The following is a 17,349-nucleotide window of genomic DNA, read 5'->3' as shown; positions in this document are numbered from 1 at the left end:
GAATACAATTGCCAAGGGAATCACATACTTATCAAGAATCACAATGCTCTATACAACATCATGTGAATTCGAACCCGCGTACACTCGCATTTGTACAATTGAAAACACACATCATAACCATTGCACCACCGCGCCGCCACGCCCAGTCGTGTTCTTTTAGAGGTTATATATATACCAAACGTATTTGATGAATCGGCTGTGGTGGGCGGGGTTTCTCTGCAGTGTGCTGTGCTGTTGTGTACTGGAATACGTGTGCGTTTGCATCATTTCCATTCCTTGCTACGACTAACGAAGGAAGAAAACGTAGACGACAACGTGAGAACTATTCACGGCTTGTCGTCACCGCAGGAAAATAACAAATGTGCCGTTCAGCTCATGATCGAGTGCTTCTCCAGTCCATGTTCTCCAAAATACGCGGATACAAAGTATTGCGCCAACCATCCACGTATGTGAATTTAATTCGCGCGTATACTGGTGAGCAACTGCGACGCCAGTACCAGGCATTTCGACGTGCCTCAAGCTGCCGTGTAGGCGTTCTTTTCAAGTGCATTAGTTTAGAGTTTGGTTCAGTCCGCTGTGAGCTGTTGTCCTGCATTAGCAGCGGATCGTTAGCGTGTTGAAGCGCATGCATTCCAGCATTTGGAGACTGCTTATGCCGATAGCCGCGTCAAATGCATTGGCACGCATGTTTAAATGACTAATGTGTCCACTTCTTACGCGTGCACTGCTCGTATCCTGTGGCAGTGCTCGTTCTAAAAGCTTCGAAGACCATCTACACTCATGCGTGTGTTCAATTTATATATGCACAGGATGGACTTGCCGGCTAGTTGGTTGAGCATTTTAGAAGAAACAGCGCAACACAAGGACAACGCAAAAACATGCCACACCACGAAGCGCTGGTGTGGTTGATGCTTTTTTTCGTCCTTGTGTTTGCGCTGTTTCTTCTTCCACGATACACGCACACCACAGGTACGCGAAAGTTTAGGAGCATAAGTGGTTAACTCTGTTTTCCCCGTTTTCTCTCAGTGTCAATGGCACAGTGCGTTGCCCGGAATTGTGCACGCTTACCCCCATATGCAGAAATGCATCATAACTTGAAGCCCATGCTTGACTTGGTCTAAACGACGCAAGTCGTGAACGCACCAAAAGAAAGGCAGTGAGCGTCTTGGGGGACGTTCGCACCAGGCGTCGTTTATATCAAGTCAAGCATGAGCTTTGTATTAAGATACATTTCTGAATACAGGGCTAGACATCTGCTTCTTCCAGAAAATGTCGAAGAAACGCCCGCCAAAACCAGGCACATTCGTAAACTTAACTAGGCAATACGAAGCTCCATAGAAAAAAAGAAGAGTGGTATTAAAAGCTTTCAGTATTTTTCTTTACTCCAAAATAGTTGCGCTCTCGTGGCTTCACTGTACAGAGATAGTGCAGCGTTAGCTAGAAAGCATGAATTTCCTAACTCCATGCCAAAATAAGCTTGTAAAATTATTTAGGTGCTAGAATCCAGGGTTTGTAGCGATCCTTGAAAATCCTTTATTTCTAAAATGCCATTTTCAAGGCATTGAAAACCCTTGAATTTTTAGAAGTACTGGAAAGTCCTTAAACTTGTACACTTGGCTAGACTTAGCAGACATTGCCAAGCGCTTTTTTTCCCTTCTGTGACACTCTTTCGCGTGTCACAGAAAATTGTCTCTGGAGGTAATAGAAGGAAAGCGACATCCTTAAAGTTGATATTACAAAGGAGCTGCAGATACCAGTTTTATGCACATGGAACCGGCGACAAATGTGCTTGGAGGAGCAGAAGCAGGAAGCTCAACAGTTGAGGCATTCAAAGAGAAGCCGTGAAGAGTAAATTGAGAGCGACAGACACAATAAAAAGAAATTAGAAATGACTATTGCTTATTTGATGGTGAAAAAAGCTGAGGCAACAGATGACATCACATACACTGTCAAACCAAACAGTATTCAAAAACTGCAAATGTTGCAGGTCCAAGTAGTTAATTGTGCTATTGCAGAAAAACTTTGAGCGCTTTCTTGAAATGCTTCCTTGTGTGCGTTTAGTGGTGGGCGGTAAAAGGCAAATTAGCAGTCTTTCAAATGTTTGAAATCACTGAAATGCGATTTGTTTTGTTTTCTTTTGTTTGCATTAAAGTTAACGGTGTTCTTGAACAAGTTATTGCCTGTCCAAACTACTACACACATTGCACGAGGTCCTTGAAGTTACTGTGTCGGGGCCTCGAATGTCCTTGAAAACCATTGAATTTTTTTCTTCAATATTGCTACGAACCCAATAGAACAACTGTCATGGAGTAAAAACCTTGGCTGAACAGGGAACGCAGAGCACAGGAAGACTAGAAATGCAGTAGTAGGCATGGAGGGCCCTGAAAAAAATGTGCCACATCCGCTCGTCTGCCTTATGTTTCTGCACCGACTGTCGCATTTTTAATAGAAGTGCACTTTCTGTTCTACTCCAATAAACGCAACATTATGAACTCCAGTGTGGGGCAGTCCTTCAGCCAGTGCAGAGCTTTTTCTGTACATCCGAGTCAGCTCTGTCATTTTTCCAGCATTGTAGTACAAGATTTGTTAAACTGGTTTAGCAGAATATGTGCAGTATACTCTTAAATTAGCTGTTTATTTGTATGCACAAGTTCAGGTCCTCAGTTTGGTTGCATGACAAATTGCCACACCTCAATAGATACAATAAACAATTTTATTACAGTTTAATAAAATCCAAACAGCAATAATCACAACAATATTATGACATACATTTCTTTTGGTATGTATACAGCCCATGTCTTGGCAGTGTATAAATTCAACTATACACCGCAAGTACTGTGTCCTGACCACTATTATTCACATGTGTAAAACCATCACAGCAATTCAACAAATATCACAGTAATTAGTGACATACACTTTGTAACTGCTTTACATGAGCATAATGTATACAAATGGTCCCTGTGTACCTACACATGACTAGTGCCACCCGAGTACTATTACTCACAGGTGTAAAACCAACAAAGCAGTTCTTTAAAAAATATCACAGCGCTTAGTGACGTACATGCTGTAACTCCCTTGTAGAAACTTAATACAAACACGTGAGGACACAGAAAGCTAGCAGTGGGCAGACATGGGAATACCACCGCCTCAATACTAATTCACAAGTGTAAAACCAACCAAGCAGTTCTTTAAAGAATATCACAATGCTTAGTGACATACATTTTCTAACTAGCTTATATAAGCTTTATACAAACATGAGAACATACACAAAGCTAGCGGTGCACCCGCATAGAAGTGCGGCCATCTGAACACGATTATTTGCAAGTGTAAGCTCAACAGAACAGTTCGTTATAGTGACGCACATTTTGTAACTGCCTTATACAAGCTTAGTGCACGCACAAGAATGCAGAAAAATATAAATTAAAAACTTGCTCTATGCATACACAAACAGATCAACACAAATGGTAAACACCGCTTTGAAGACAAATGTGACTGTGGCAAAGCGCAGTGCTGTGCCGGTTGAAATTGCCACCCACAAAAGTATTGAGCAATGCTTAAACCACAGGCAATAAAGTGCTGAAAGACTGCATCTCTAACGTAACTATTTTAATTCAAATTTCTTGAATATAGGGCTCGCTTGCAGATAAGGCATCTGATCCAACTGACCTGATTTTACACCTGCTACATGCATACAATGCACTGAGATATAACTGGGAGTAATAATTATAAATCGCATTTAAAAACTTGATAGTATGATGAAGATGCAAGACTAGAAAAGTTCTGTCCCCCTCATACTTGTTAAAAAGGTGTAAGTACGACACATGTTCTTTTTTTCCTCAATTTTTGCATTAATGGACAGCCGGGAACCTCGAACCGACACAAAAAAATAGATACTGCTATGTTAATAGTGTTATGAATAATTTTTTGTGAAAGCTTTTTTACAGACAAGTTGCAGTCTCGTTTCTGGAGGTTGAGCTGTATCTTGCAAAATAACTTGAAAAGTGGTCACATGGGAGCATGACACTATATCATAATGTTAGTTTCAGTTGACTCTCTTGCCCTACAAGTCGCTGCTCACTGTGGCCAGTGATGCAACAGCAGTGTCTGTGTGATTTTCATCACACTTCTGTCCTATGCCATTCTTACCAGAGTTGGCAGCACATAGATACCCAAATTTCGATAGTGTTGCTTTCTCAGGTGGTTGCTTTTGATTTGCTCAATATCAGTTGGCACTTCAGCTGCATCAAACTTCTTTTTTACCTCTTCAACAACAACATCAACAACAATCTTATGACACCTGTGTTGTCCTTCTAGTTGCCTACAAAGACCAGTCAATCTAGCAACAACACTGACAGTCTCTACTATCTTGTAATGGGGGAGAGGTGTGTCCCACCATGTGTTCCACATTGTTGTCACTATGTGGGCTGGCTGGGGAGGCAACAACTGTAATATGTTTGCATTTGCATATATTAAAGTGATGCTTGTACTGTGTTATAACACCTAACTTATTCTTGCACTTGCTGCACAATAACACTGGCTCACAGTCGTGGTGAAAAGCTTTTGTATGTTGAGCAAATGAGTTGTATCCACTACAAAAAAAGTCAGTGATAGGACACATGTTGCTCTACCAGGCCTGGTGTGGTTCCTTCTGAAACTGCTGCTGATGCTGACGCGCTGCTGCTTGCCTCGTACACTGTTGCAGCTGCAGTAAACATGGCAGTCTCTGTATGTATTGCTGCCGTGTCATCTGTCATGGTAACTTCCAAGTGGTATCGGGCTCACTTCTGCAACAGAGATGCTGTTTGCCCCTTGAGGGCTCACATGATCAGGGCCAATAATTTCGTAGGCATTGTCTCCTGCATCGAAAAACCAGTAAGAACAGCATGAATTAATAAACATAGCTCTAAAAAGTACGGACATCAAGACTTAACCACAAGCTTTGCACATAAGTGACCGGGCTTAATGAATAATACTTGCAGGAGGAGTTACACAATTGTTTGTGTATATTACAGTAAAGCCTCATCAGAAGATATTCAAGAGGCACGGGAAACATGTCTCTCGAAAACAAAAATTTTGAGACACTGAGGAGCCAGACTAGATCACTTTATTATGCATCATCACTAAAGTATGTTTTGATACATCTGAAGGAATAAATGCTCAGGGTGGCTTAAAGGGCCCCTAAACCACTTCTCGGCATTTTTTGAACATTTCAAGTAAACACGCGTATCGAAATCAGAATGCCGTCACGATCGACGAAGCCAAATGCCAGAGTGCGTAGCACTGCCGGAGCACCACAATATGAAGAAAATGACCCCGTGCGCCTCTCTGGATCTATCCTGCACCCCCCAGTTTGTCCTGACGTCACCAGGCTGTCTCTGATGATGTCACCAGTTTCCGGTGCTGTCGATTGGTCGAAAGAAAGTGTACGACTGCCGGCAAGGCCTGCAAGCAAATACACACACTCCTTCTTCCTCGTCGCGTTGCGCGCGATGCCATTGTGGGCAGCCAATGGGGGCAAAGAACAGAAACGCCAACAGAAGGGTCTCCCTATGAGGCTCTTCAACACGAGTCACCATACAGTTCCATTGTATTAGCGCCACCCCTCGCAGGACGACGGGCCAGCGCGGCAGCAACAGAGCTCGTTGGTGTTGGCCTGTCCCGTAACATTTGGAGGTGTACTAGGCAAGGAAAAGACGATACTGTCCATATGGCGTGTACCAGATGAAAGAGTAAAATGAGTGGGGACTACTTTTCGATAATCAAACACACGTAGCTCCACTATTACTGCACCGTTTCGAAAAATTCTCGTGGCTACCTGTTCATTGCCTTATTGTGTAGAACTGCAACACCGCAACTAAATTTCAACCTCGGTGGTTTAGGGGCCCCTTAAAGAAGACATTCACAGCTTTTTAGTGACTGTAGATTGTGTTAGCTTCCTTCCCAACTTCTGGAATTTAAACACTTCACTTTGCCAGCCTTGTTGCTCGCAGTACCTTTGAGGTGCTCTTAGACGCTCGTCAGCTTCAACTGCCGACACTTTCTGCCCTGCACTGTCCTCGTTGCCCTCCTTTTATGGTTCATGCTAAAAGAGACATGCGCGATTGACTTGTGTAAGGATTGCGTGATCTTTACGCCCTTCGGTGCACACAAGGTGCACAAAGTGAATGTGTCTGGGTCGTGTCCCTTCGAAGTAGTGAATACTTAAAAAGTCATCCTTAGTAACAAAGGTGTCTCTTGTATACAGTATTGTTAACGTGGCAAACATCCGAAAACCAACCAAACAATTTTCAGATGTCTCTTACAACCAAGTGCATCTTGTAATGAGATTCTACTGTACTCAATATTTTTCAACTATGGATCATCTGCATGTACATATAGTCACAAAGACATGTTGTGTGGAATGGCGAATCGGGAAACAGTTCGTACTCTTACTTTTTGTCCCTAACATAAGCAGCTGATAAAAATATGATAAAAAAGCAGGCAATGAGGCTAGAATGGAACATAATCCTTCAGCTCTAAACAGTTTTTTGGGCCCACATCATTCCCTCATATGACATAAGGAAACAACTTGATTGCAGTAATGGCTGCATGTGATCCGAGTTGATTGAAACAAACTATACGTAAGGTTGTCCTGTATGTAATTTTATCAGAGTGCTTTTTAGATGTCCTGCTGGTGATCCTGGCTGCGCGATGCTTCTCATGCTTTTTGGCACGATTCCTTTTTTTCCACTCCACTTTTTTTTCAGATTTTCTCCCCTTTCCCTTCCCCCTTGTGTAAAATAGCACACTTGAAGTATCAAATCTGTTGAACTAACGTGTGTATCAAACCTGTTAACATGTGTGCTTCTCTGTGGTCTGTGTTGTATTTTTGCGCTGCACAATTCAATTCAAGATGAAAGATGGAACGTCCCTGCCTTTAGTTTAATTGTGTGTGTGTGTGTGTGTGTCTCTCATGTTTTGAAATATATGTACATTCAGGAGTGCCTGCATGCCCTTCTCTCCTGCTCCAGTGACGAAAAGGAGAGCCTGCTTATGTACCATAGTAAAAAATTCAAAGGTTTTCGCTGTGCCCATTACATCCCTTATCATATGGATCTGTCACAATACAGAGAAGCAGTGGTCCATAATACTAGCCCATCCCAACATAATTATAAATTAACACATACCGACATGCTGCGAAACAGGTGTTGCAAAGCCGCTGGTGAAGGCAATTTCCGCAGCACTGCAGTGGTACAGCCGAGTTCCACCTGTATAGTGACAAATCCATATGCGTGTTAGCAACTCAGTAGTTGCTGATGGTTTCATAAGCTTTACACTACACAATAAAGTAATCTAGACACCTTTGTTGGAACAAATGCACATAATTAGGACACCACTTAAACACTAACACGATTAATTGCCCCCAATCTCTCACTCACTAAGGGATAATACTACTGAAACATCGGTGGAGAGCTCAGATTAACACAGCCCATAAAGGACAAGCGTTCTTTGAGGAAAACAGCTATAACAGCGGTAAGTTTTCTTGATCATTTTATGTGGTAGCTTTGATTTAAATGTCATGCAGTACTATAAAATACGAAGTGCCACATTTCTAGCAGCAGAAGGCGTCGTCAGGCTCATGGTACAACAGATTTTTGCACTGTTTGTCAGTGAGCCGACACATACAAAGAAAACCGAATTCCCACATACATATACAGTGTCAAGTGCACTTCTCCTTCTGAAAACGCAGCCACCAGTTCCAATGTTGCTGAAAGGAAAGGTTATATAAAGTGCGAGACTGCATGGAACTGCCACTTATGACTGTAAATGTATGGTCTGCTGATTGCAGAGGTAGTCACATGCTATTTCTAGTCTCTTTTAGAAGCATTACTAAAGAATAAATTAAAATCTATTCATAAGTCACGAATTTCATGCATCCACAGTTTGGCTAAATAACCTGTGAGAAAAAGACATGTTTACCTGGAATAGCAACCTTTTTTCCTGCTGCAAAACATTCCTTCGAATTAATGAAATAACTTTACAGCGTCATAATGCGTTTCTCGCAATTACTTGCCGGCAGTGGTGAGTTAGTGTTTATATCCGACTCATTGGGCGACAATACTGCCAAACACAAATGCTTCACGAACACGAGAACACGTCCCTCGCAGAGAATAGCAACCATATATGCCTCTGTGAGACATGATCGCACCTTTGTGGTATTATGTACATAAGAACGACATCACCATCTCATTAAAAAAAAAAGCCTCCGTACAAGGCAGCCGCCAACTGCATAATGTGAAATTGCAACTGATGTCCACTTACTGGTGGCCTGTGTTTGAGTCACTTTTGGCAGTTGACTAGGTGCTGAGAAATGCACGTCCTGGGTTGTCCCTGCAAGACATACAGGGTTATGTCAAATGTTGAAAATATATATATGCCGGCATTTCATCAGTCGCAAAACAAACGAGTAAACTAATAAACAACTGTAATGTAAACAGAGTACACATCATAAGATAGGCTGTCAACTGTTGATGCATTGCGCAAAAAACCTAATGCATAGGAAAGACTATATGTATACACACGAAGCTGACACACAATTTAATTCGCTCTAGGTTTTTCCGTGCAGTATATTCAAATTATTATGTCTCGTGGTTAGAGCAAAATTAGTGTAAATTACGAACTAAATTATCTACCCTGGAAACCTTTCTTGAATATGCACCTGTGCGCGCTTCGAACGAGTAGCGTTGTAAAATTTACGTACATGGCATTTAACATAGTTGCTGAACACAGATTTCCTTTGCCCTGTGTCGTGTACAGTGAGCTACATATATCTGCCCCCCCCCCTTTTTTGTACTAGCCATACTGCGTGCCACTGCACTTATACGCACGTCAATAAACCTCACGACACAGAAATAAAAAAAGCGCCAATCACCCATGCCTGCATGTTGTAGTGGGCCTAACCTAACCAAGCATGGGCTGTTGCTTTTTATAGTAAACACAGGCACCGTGCTCATTGCAAGTATGTATCATGTCGCTAAGCAAATATGCAATTTCATTGTACCACTATTTTTTTATCACATGGATATATCTGTTGAGAGGCAAGACAAAAAGCAGTCACTTCTCAGAACTAATCAGCTTTCTTAAAACACATTTTTAACTTTTCAATGACACTTGCTGCTATGTGTTTGTCTCCAGAGAGCATACTTGGTTTGATTTTCCAATCGGAGACATTACATAAATATACCATGTTAAGATGACTGCCTGGAGCACGTGAGAATTTTCATCTTGGTGTAACATACTGTATCTTGATTTTGTTTACATTTGGTCAAATGGTACACCCAATATACCCACATACTAGTTTTCTTGTCCAAATTGCATGCCAATGTATTTTGATTTTTTGACATTGGCTCCTCTGCACTACGTGAAGTCGCGCTGCACTGGCTCTTTCACATCCTCGTGTCCTTGCAGCTGCCTTCTTGCGTTATATAAAGCAGGTGCCTGAAAAATATCGTATGCAAAAGTCAACACAAGGGCTTGGTGCAAAACAACATCAAGACAGTCAAGGCCATGGCAATAAAAGAAAGTCTTAGCTCTTAGTCTTCTTAGTGAAATGGATGCAAAACATCCAAATGACTGCAACAGTCAACTGCTAAACTAACTTCAATTTTGAGATTTAAGCAAAAAAACAAATAAACCACAGTTCATCCTTGTTTTTCATGAATGTTACATTACTCCTGCTAGTGAATAGAATATTGGTCATTTTCAGACGTCATAGGTCTGTCATGAGTATGGTGTATCGCAAACACCACTTGTGACACATCCTAAGCACGTGCCCAGTGTGCCCCCCCCCCCCCGCACTATCCCTGGTTGTGCCACTGCTGAAGCCATAATTTGAGGATTATAGCTGCAAACATGATGCTCAGTAGGGATGAAAATATTGACCTTCAGCTCAATGGATATATGGATGTGCCTATAAAAAAGGGCAACAAGGCTTGTTATGGCAAGCTTACCCACATTTCAATACTAACAAGTTCACTGCGGCCTGCATCTAAGCTTACTAAAAGGCATGAACTTATTTTCATGCATGAGGTGCGCAGTGGAGTTCATTTTTGACAGACCCGACTACTGCTGCAGTTTGAAATCTAGCATTTTACATTCTTGTAGGCATGTAAAAGTTGCAGGTAAACCGCAGTTATTAGTTTATTACACCAACCTATTGTTCTGTGTACGACAGACTGGTAACACGGAATTAAAGCAACATTTTATTTTGATATTTTATTTCTCTACTAAAAATATTCAAGCGATAAACACATCTTGATCTGCCATGCTATAGCAAAATGCACACATTACGCTTGTAACCCCCAGAGGAAGGCTGATTTAGCTGTTCATATGACATAACTCTGACACGCCAACTCATATTAGCAAATGCACAGGCATGTCCAAAACAATAAGCGTATGCAAAGCGCCCCTGCAATTGTAATTCCACACAGCAGCCGTTATATTCGATGCCGATGGGTAACTAGCTGCTCGACAATTCACCGAGTTCGTAGACATAAGCATCCTTTCAGTTTCGCACCGTGCACGAAAACCGCAACAGAAGACAAAACCAGACCTATAATCACACCATTTCAACATGAGCAAAAACAGTTCGGTCTTAGGGATAAACACTGTGAGAGCAATTTAGTGCGCGACGGCGACGAGCGACGGCTTCGAGCGACAAAACGGGCCGTCGCTTGAACAGATGGCTCGTTTCTGGAAATCTAGAAATCGTCGCTCGTCGCCCAGAAGTGCTATGAGCGACTAGCCAATAGCGCGAAGCCGGAACTGGATGTACATACATCGCTCAAATACTACCGATTGTCGCGCGGAACGAGCAAATGATTCAATTTTTATACGTGCAAGGCTAAGAACGTACTGCAAGACCTCCGGAAATATTTTATGCTACTTTTATAGTAAAATACATCAATGTAAATTACTAAAGCACGCGTCACGCGTGACTGCAGCCCTCATGCCGGCAACACCGGGGAGGCGTCGCTCAAAATCGTCGCTCGCACGGAGTACGACTTGTAGGCGACGAGCGAACGCGACAGCCATCTCCGTCGCGTCGCTTGTAGCTGCCGCGCGCAAGATCGCTTATATGGGGTTTATACTTTTTTCAGCATAAAACATGGATTCCTCATGCGTTTTCAGTAAGTTCAAGATAACGCGCCCAACTGACCTCTTGCAGCATGCAGCTGAATGCCTGCGGCAAAGTTTCTATCTAGCACGGGTGCTGCACGTAACTTCAGTGGTCGCAGATTCCCCCTGCGCGAGACACCGTCAAGCGCGCGGTTTATTTATAAAAAAAAAGCATGCTGCCAGCAAAATGACGCCTTCTGTTATGTGATTCCTTAGTTCAACAGCGTTCCGTACACAGTAGACTGCCAAACTGAATAAATTCAAACACACAAAACGCACGCTAATCACGCTCCGCATAGGCTCGGAATCACGGGCTGGTGAACTAACCATTTTAAGCGTCCTCTCGCCTGGCGTCTTATTGAACATACCATAGTTCTGGCAGCGTTTGCGATTTTTAAAGCTCTTACGGACAACGGCAAAGTGATAAAATCACATGCAGTTATCGCGACGACTGGCTTTTTCGATTGACATCGAGAGACAGCGCGTACGCCTAGTCCTTTGTCAATCGCGTCGGCTAAGCGCAGCGACGACTTCCTGGCGATAGCATGACATATACGGAGAATGTGCACCTAAGTTAGAATTCACTTACCGTGGAGGATTTGTTGTTATATATAAGGCATGACGAACGACTGTCGTGTTTACGTGGCGGCGCGAGATGGCTGACACACGATCTCCCTCGGCTGGCCTTTGCTCGCTGGACGGATCTTCTTTCTCCGGTGCTGTGTTGTTCCGCGATCTTGAGCGCGCGCGCGCGCTGTGGAGCCACTCCGAGTGAAAAAGTAGAGCGCTCGCTACGCGTTCCTTTGAACTGCGGCGGCCTGTTCTCTTAGAAGCAAAACGATGTGTTCTTTGCTCAGCGTGCATGAATGATACATTGCCATGTTCGGGGCCAGCCACCTACAGTTGAAGCAGAAGATTACGCTACGTTTTGTTTTCTATTGCCGCAAGAGTCTCTCTTTTCTATTGTCGCAAGAGTCTTTTCACTCTCTCTCTCTGAAGGGGAGAGTGAAAAGCACATTTCACTCTCTCCTTGGTGACAGAGTGAACAATGCATTTCAGTCTCCTCGACATTTTGCGAGAGTAAAACGACGCTTTGAAGAGTGAACCGGCAACTTCACTCCTGCGATACCCTTCCTAGTTTTTAGAGTGTACTACGACAGGCAATGCAAACACATCTATAGATAAATTTGTTTCATAAGCATCGGGACGATGCGTTTTCGGAGGGGGACTAATACCGCAGAGAGCTCTCCACATGCCAGTTACGAGCACTCTCGTGAGGCACCTTTCCAAGCGTCTCATCGCTAAAACCCATTACTCGTCGCATCGCCATTAGAAGAGCGCCAGCAACGCCTCGTGCATGGCGATACAGCGCGTGTCTCCCGTGCACGCGCTCACGGCAGCGGCCAAGTCTGCCGTCCGATGAGAAGCCACGGCGTGGCTCTTGGCCTTCGGCGCGCGTGAAAAGTGCGTTCGGCGGAGAGATGCGGTTGACTGTGGAATAGGCTCCTGTTAACTCTTCTTTTAAAGTGTGTGAATGCTTAATATTGAGTTTCCGGGAACAAGTTCGCCCCCAGTAAACCAGGGTGTTTAGTGTACTTCATTGAAGAGTGCTACCATATCTCGCTTTATAGGTGCGTGTCCTAAGGCATCCCGATCTCGCTTCGAAAAGTAATGAGCTTCCCTTTGAGTTATCATAAATTGTTTCTTTCCTGATTTCGTTTTTTTCTCTTAAATAGTTACTCATGGCCGGTTTGTTTTCCATTGCCGCCACCCATGAGATTATTTCAGCTTATTTGACTTTCCGCTTGACGTTTTGTTGCTGTGTTTCCCACCCTACAGGCCGCATACTTGCTGGTAAGCTTCCTAATTCTCTTCCTCCAATGTGAATCAATGTTTTTCCTGTACAGATACCTCAACACTCTCCCAGCCCGTTTACTTTCTTCCATATTCCACAGGCGTTCTTCATACACAATTTTACTACGAGCTCCCCTTACTTCAAAACTAGTCCAGCCCATATCACCCATCACAGCTTCATTTGTAGTCTTCCGATGAGCCTCCAATGCGAGGCGACCCACTGACCTGTGGTTCCTATCGAGTCCTCATTGTACCCCTGATTTAAAGCAAACAACCACATTTCCAAATGTAAGTCCTGGAACCATTACACCCTTCCACATACCTTGGAGCACCTCGTACATATTGTATCCCCATAGCGCTCTGTGCATCATTATGGCTGCATTTCTCTTCTCCTTCACTGTTATTGTTTTTTTCCTGTGTTTCCATACATCTATTGCCTTCGTTTATCCATATACCAAGGTATTTATATTCTGTTACCCGAGGTATTTCCTGGCCCTGTATCTCCACTGTCTGTTCACTGTTTTCATTCAATACCATAACACCTGATTTTCTAACACTAAATTTCAAACCTAAATTGTTGCCTTCTTGTTCGCAGACATTAGCCAGACGTTGCAAATCGCTTTGCTTGTTAGCTAGCAGCACAATTTTGTCTGTATCAAATAAACCTCGAAGCTGCTGCTCGGCTATTGTACCCGCCTGTTTGTATGAGAGAATAAAGCCGATATTATTTCCTTCTAGCGCCCTCTCCATCCTCACCGTGTAGTACATCATAAACAGCAGTGAGGATAAAGGGAGCCCCTGCCTCAGTCCCTTGTTGATATGCACTTTCTCCTCGCACCTCATCCCTTCCCATTTAATGCAAACGGTATTTTCTAGGTAAATCTCTCTCAAAAGCTGTAGACAATCGCGACCTAGCCTTACGCTTCTAGAATATCCCGTAAAATGTTCCGGTATACGTTGTGATAGGCTCCTGCAATGTCTAAAAACGCCACATATAACGGTCTGCTTTCCACTTTTGATATTTCAATACACTGAGTAAGAACAAATAAGTTATAATCTAAACGCTTACCTATTCTGAAGCCATTCTGAAGTTCTCCCAAAATACCATTATTCTCCGCCCATTCTTGAAGCTTTAATTTGGTTGCCTGCATTGCTAGCCTGTATATTAACGATGAAATGGTCGACGGTTATGCGAGTGGATCTATCTTTCTCTCCCTTACCTTTATAAATTAAATTCATTCTACTTTGTCGCCAGCTGTCTCGTATTCGTCTATCTTTTAAAGTTTCTTCTACTGCTTTCACCAGAGCTTCTTTACTTTTTGGTCCTAGTTTATTAATCAGCCTAACATCAACCTCCTCTAGCCCTGTGGCTGGGCGCTTAGGAGATTTCTCTTCGGCCTTCTTCCAGTTGAAATTTGTCAACACCAGCAATTTTTCCACCTGGGTCTCTTCCATGCCCTTTTTTTCTTCAAATACAACCTCGTCATGGCCTTGGAAAGATTCAGCTGTTAGTTTTCGGATGTAATTTATTGCCGCTCCTCCATCCAGTCTGTTTTCATCTTCGTCTATGATATGATGTATTGTTGTTGACTTCCTGCCTAATAATTGTATGTGGTTCCAAAATATTCTAGGTGCGTCCTTCTTTTTCTCACTTATTTCTGGCAACCAACGTTCACTTTCACCTTTTAATTTTGCTTGCACCAGTATTTGAACCATAGATTTTTCTCCCGGTATATATACAATTTACTGGTTACTTCATCCTGTGGCAACTGTGCCTTCTTTGCCTACCTGTGCTCTAGGGATGCTTTCTATCGTTCGGCGATCGCTTCTCGTATGTCCACGTTTCACCAGCTTTTCGGTTTCCTTTTTCCTTTCCAACGAATATGTTGTTTCTCTTTCCGTATTTCTGTCGTTATTACACTTAGAAGCTCACTATATTCCCACTCTTTATTCGGCCATTTGCCAAGTTCTTCCTCGACTTTATTGACTATATTTGTTATTTGTTCAGCGTTCAAATTTGGACTGCCCATTTTGCACTCCTTGCTCTCTTTCCCAACTACATATCCCATCTTCAAAATGATGCGTTTATGGTCACTCCCTATGCTGATATACCCTTCCTCATCAATGGCCATTTCTCTCAACATATTATGACTTCCTTGTGTCATCAGACAGTAATCAATGGTTGATTGCCGGTTTCCCATTTCCCCATGATCTGCCCTTCACTTTTAGGCCCTGTATTCAGGATACCGAGGTTATGTTGCTCACAAAGGTCTTGACTTCCTGTTGTTTTCTGTATAGCCATCTAAATCCTGTATGTGGGCATTCATGTCGCCTAATAGGACAATTTCAGCCCCGCTCCCGAAACCCTTCATACCAGCGCTTATGCATTCCACTAAAGCTTTATTCTTCACTGTGCAATTAGTTCTGGTCAGCAAATACGTAACGCCCAGCCAAGTTTTTGTTCCCACTCATTGTACCTGATAACCAAAGATGCTGTTTACATTCTGAATTTACTCTTTTCCATTTGGCTCCCTGATGGATAAGCATTCCGACTCCCCCTCCCTTTCTTTCCGACTTAGTTCTGTTGCACCCCTCCCAAAGATATTTCTCAATCACTGGCGGCTCTTCCGATACTCTAAGGTGTGTTTCTGCAACCGCATAGACGCCTATTTGTTCTCTATTTAACTGCTCCTCAATCTCTGCCCACTGTTCCTTTCTTTTGCCACCCTTCAAGTTTATGTAGCCTATTGCATGGCGTGCTCTCTTTCTTGCTTTCCCCCTTTTTCTGTTATCGACGGCGATGCTCTTCTGAGGTTCCTCTAGGGGACCTTCTTCATTACTACTTACTCTGGCCTCCTGAGCGCCCGTCGGCCACCTAAAAAAGCTACAGCGCGACCACCGAGTCACCAGCCTACTTCTCTTGCCATTCTGTAATTGAAGTGGATCCCGTCTTGTTTAAAACCCCACCTTCTCACTTCCCTGCTTACTTCGACAACCTCGAAGCCTTTCTCTCGGCTCATTTTCCATATCGCCTCATTAGCAGTCACTACGGCTCTTTGTACAGGCACCGTACAGGCACCTCTGGTACCGTGCACACCGCGATCTGCACCTCAGGGGTAGCTCGCGCAAGTCCTCCACCCCCTTCGCAAAGCGCTGGGCTAGTCCTGTCCCTTTCCTCTTTAGGTCGTCATTTAGCCCACCTGCTACTACGACAAGGTTGCGCACGTGGGCATCTTCAGCGAGCTTTTCTTTTGCCCAGTATCCACCCTGTAAATGTCTCTACCCCCACTCTTTTATCGCCTTCGACCCTCTCGACAATTGCTTCTGAGGACCACTTGGGCAGCTTTAACTCGCCGGTGATAATCACCCTTTCACTCTCCCCTACATCTCTCTGCTTGCCTTTGTGCTTTACTGCGTGATTCGGACTCGACAATGGGCATTGTCCCCTGTGCCGGCCTCAAGGTACTTGCCGCTCTTTCCAGTTAACCCTTCAGCACGTTTCACGCATTCCACGTACTTTGCTAGCACTCCCTCTCCGGTCACGTCGGGGGAATGCGTTTCATTCTCACGCACATTCTCGTTCACAATGGTGACCCTGTCTTGCTTTTCCTGTGCTGCTTCAGGTCTTTTTTTCAACTACCTTCCTTGCATCACGCTCCCTATTTAGCTCATTTTTTTAGCTCTTCCTCTTGTTTGCCAAGCTCTTTGTGCAATGTCTCAATTTTCTTTACCCTAGCATCGACATCACAGTGTGTGCCGATCGACTCGGTTCCCTCTCCATTCTCATCCGTCCCCACCTCTGCCTTAAGGGCCCGCCCGCACACTTTCTGCTTTCCCGGCTTTCTTGCCATGTATTGCACGGCTTTTTCTGACGCAAATACTATAACACTATAATGCTATAATAATGCACAGCACGTGCCTTTCAGCAAAAATTGATACCTACAGGGTCCAAATCCCGAAATTCACTGCGTGCAGGTGAGCGCCATCTGCTGGTGCTGCAAGGAACGCCGATGCGCATATGGCGAGCACCTATGGAGTTTTCCTACGGACACGACAGGCCTATAGGCGCCTTCTACGGTGCCCTCCCTGCCCGCCTGGCGCTGCCCAAACCTAAAGCCCTTCCCCCCCCCCCCCCTCCGGAATGTCATTACTGTGATTCTGTTACGATTTCTTTTGAGTTGCCCCTGCCTTTTCAATTAAAATTTTATTATTGCGAGCAGCTTACCGCATCGTTGTTGATGCGGACGTGCGCGGCTTTTATTTCATATACTTTGACATTATTTTTGCAAATCCTGACAATAGTAGGACAAGCGAACTAGAAGCGCCAGTGGCGGCTAC

The 17,349-nt window shown here is 43.8% G+C and overlaps 1 long non-coding RNA gene across 1 annotated transcript; it reads right to left on the bottom strand.

Moving 5' to 3' along the window:
* Nucleotides 1–2,699: 2,699 nt before the first annotated feature.
* On the bottom strand, nt 2,700–9,215 carry LOC129382966 (uncharacterized). Its single transcript, XR_008610931.2, has 3 exons — nt 8,302–9,215; nt 7,167–7,247; nt 2,700–4,856 (listed from the first exon to the last, which is right to left on the bottom strand). It is a non-coding gene; the product is annotated as an uncharacterized lncRNA (long non-coding RNA).
* Nucleotides 9,216–17,349: the final 8,134 nt, after the last annotated feature.

This window comes from Dermacentor andersoni, chromosome 3 (assembly GCF_023375885.2).
Source record: "Dermacentor andersoni chromosome 3, qqDerAnde1_hic_scaffold, whole genome shotgun sequence".
NCBI lineage: Eukaryota > Metazoa > Arthropoda > Arachnida > Ixodida > Ixodidae > Dermacentor > Dermacentor andersoni.
Note: the sequence above shows the minus strand (reverse complement) of the source record. Positions and strands in the feature narration are given on the sequence as shown.